The 3,258-nt window shown below is 39.4% G+C and overlaps 1 protein-coding gene across 1 annotated transcript in view; it reads right to left on the bottom strand.

Annotated features, from left to right (window-relative positions):
• The window catches only part of eif4g1b (eukaryotic translation initiation factor 4 gamma, 1b), a gene marked incomplete at its 5' end in the record, with an annotated part of 130,333 nt that overhangs the window by 82,142 nt on the left and 44,933 nt on the right, over positions 1–3,258 (bottom strand).

Here is a 3,258-nt window from a genome sequence, read left to right as displayed (position 1 = left end):
GAGAGAGAGAGAGAGAGAGAGAGAGAGAGACTGTGTGACCATAATAAACGTTTTCAACTCTAAACTGTCTCTCTGTGACATCCTATTTTTACTTTATTAAACAAATCTGAAGGCTAATAACTAAAAGAAAGCATGGCCACTTCATGAAAATTAAACTGACAAAGGTCACAATCCAGCTGCTACAACACTTTTGCTCTGTAGACTAGTTTTGATTTTAAGTGCATCAATATTTGCTCAACAATACTGACCTTATCCTGGTTCGGTTTGCTTGCAACTCCTCTCTAAAAGCACTGCAAACTCTGTAACAGGCCTCTTTCATCCCAGCGTTGAAGTAGCTGCTCCAGCTGGCGTTGTGCTGGACTTTCAACCCCACAAAGCAGGACGGCGGGTGGATATGGATTGATTTCAGTCAGATTTTATACATCCTGGGTGGCACAGACGTGCTGCCTGGCAGAGCAGGCCAGGGCAGAGCTAAGCTCGGTTGTTAGCTAGCGACCTGATCAACTCTTGTCTCCTGGTCTGAACCCAACAGGGACGGAAAAAGGCAGAAAGAGACTAGCCTTGGAAAGCTACGGTGCTGGAATGCAAACCCCCGCCCACAGAAACTAACACAGTTAAAGGAGGCCAGAGAGAGGAGGAGGGGCATGGTAGGAGAAATGGGAGGGTTTCCAGAAAAAAAAAGAGTAAGCATTAACAAATGAGCAGCAGCTCACAGAATAAACTTCCCTAGTCTCTTTCTCTTTGCTCTGTTATTCAGCATACGAACTAAAGTTACTCTTCAGACTTTTTGTTTTTCTCATGCCTTCTGAAGTTGGGAGGGGGGGACCAGCACAGGAAGAAGAGGGGACACAAGCAACATAGCCCTTCAGGCTGTGAGGGGGAGGAGACCAGTGGCCACGTGGAGCTGAACTATGTGCTGACATGTCCCTAAGCCCCCTCCCTTTCCTCTTTGCCACACGGCAAGACCAACTGCAAATAATGAGGAGCATTGAAAATACACCGGAAAATAAAAATAATCATTTCTATGCTACATCTTTTGTGACACATTTGAAGTAAATAAAAAAACAATAATAAATTGGTAGATCTTAAATGTGAATGTGACTGCCAAAGGTATAACATTGAATATAATAATAATAATAAATATAATAATAATAATAATAATAATAATAATAATAATAATAATAATAATAATAATAACAATAATAATAATGGTTTTCATTTGTAATGCACTTTTCATTAGTAAAAATCTCAAAGTGCTACAAGTGGCAGAAGATAAAAGATGTAAAATCAGGAACAATAAAAATACCCCCCCCCCCACACACACACAAAAAAAATCTCATAAATTCTTTAAAAGTACTAAAATCAGTGATAAATCCTGCAGAGGCAGAATAGGGTTGATCAAAAAGAAAAGTCTTTAAGCCTTTTTTTAAGTCAACCAATTATTTAATGATATCCCTTTTAGTATGCAAAATGTCCCAGTTTTACTCAAGCATTCCACAAACATGGTTTTAGACTGCTAGGCAGCAAAAATAATAAAACAAAAAACAATTAAAAATCTAATATAATAAGATATGAACTGCTTTTCACATCACAATTTCATAGCCCATTTTGTAATTTTCTGTGAACACAGCATCATGGGTGGCGATCAGAGGTATTTGATAAGAACAAACCTGTGTGTTATTAGACTGATGGACATGACTGTGTTGTTTTCCTATTTATCAGTAAAGATGTCCACATTTATGGCTATCTACGCTAGAAAAAACACTGGACAAGGTCAAATGGAGTGTCAGCGCTTTAAAGAACTTTCTAAGGGTGAGGCGTCTGAAATGCAGCAAAATGAGGAATGAGGAGCTGGTGTCTCTGGGTTATGTTGCCAGTGTTATGAAGCTCGAACCCAAGCCAACATCAAAAACTAGCTAAAGGTGTAGCCTGTTATCAACACTTATGTTTTTAACGATTCAGTTAGTGATGTTATGGCAGAGAAAACACTGGATGAGGGCAAATGTTGGCATGTCAATGAATGGTAGGATGATTAGACCCTGTTTAAGCGAGACTGACCTCTGGAAATGCTGGTGTTTTTTTTCTCCAATGTTTATTGAGGCGAATAAACAAAATAATAATTACTTGTTTACATGTAGCTGCTGCAGTGATGTGGCAGGGTTGCCAGATGGGATATGGTAAGCTGTTGTACTGTCTTTTTAAAATTATTGTATTTTGACCCAAACTGTATTAGCGCTGAGTGAAGCTTAGATTATACCTCTGTAAAACGTGAGACAGCGGGTTGGAGATTGCGTAATTTTGGATGTCGTTTTCCTGATCCGAGTATAAACGAGCTGGAGACGTGGTGGATTATAAATGATCACAGATCCTCCCTCTGCCCTCCCACAGCTCATATTAGTACATAAACAATCATAATGATGGCTGGATATTGTGTTTTTTTTTTTTATCAGTTAATGATCATTGTCATGTTAGGTAAAGACCGTGGTGGAAAAACTTCTTACATTTTTTAAATTATAACAGTGGTGATGGAAAAAAGATGTGAAAATCTGAAAACCAGCTCACGTTCAATAGAATCAAATCAGCTGCTTTTCTAGCTATTTTAACAACTGGCTTCAGAAAAAAAATCGTTTTAAAACAAAATAAGCTGCAGAAGGCTGAGCTGATCAGAGTCCTGCTCCTCAGCGCTGCGGTGCTCCTCATGAATAAAACACATCCACGAAGTTCAAACCAATCACACGCTCTGAGCCGCAAAGTCCACATCTCACATTTTCTGACTGGGGGCAATGCACAAGATGGCTGTCACCGGGGGAGAGCAGCGGGAGAGCAGACGGAAGTTGCGCAATTTTATGTCACTCAGCAGGGGGAACAAGACGTCTGACTTGAAGTATAAACCAAGCTTGAGGGTGTTGTGTGTGATGTGTGTGTGTGTGTGATGTGTTTGGAGAAAATGTGCACAGAAAAGGAGAGGCAAAGAACAAAATTTTGCTTTTGTCTGGCAACCCTGCATAATCATAGTAACGTCCAAACTAATGAATAAACTTAACTTCTTTCTAGGATGTTTTTTGGTTACATGTTGCAAAGTGTGAGTAGCATCAAAACACTTTGCTGTCTGTAATTTCTTGTAATTGTTGTTATTCAAGCAAAAACTTTCTGTAGTTGCAAAAGGAAAAAATTGTATAGGTCCTCTGGACGGGTTCTTCTTTAATGAAACGTTTCGTCTCTCCTCCAAGAGACTTCTTCAGTCTGAGAGTTTCAGGC

Source organism: Austrofundulus limnaeus, unplaced genomic scaffold (assembly GCF_001266775.1).
Source record: "Austrofundulus limnaeus strain Quisiro unplaced genomic scaffold, Austrofundulus_limnaeus-1.0 Scaffold553, whole genome shotgun sequence".
NCBI lineage: Eukaryota > Metazoa > Chordata > Actinopteri > Cyprinodontiformes > Rivulidae > Austrofundulus > Austrofundulus limnaeus.
This window is presented reverse-complemented; position numbering and strand designations above follow the sequence as displayed.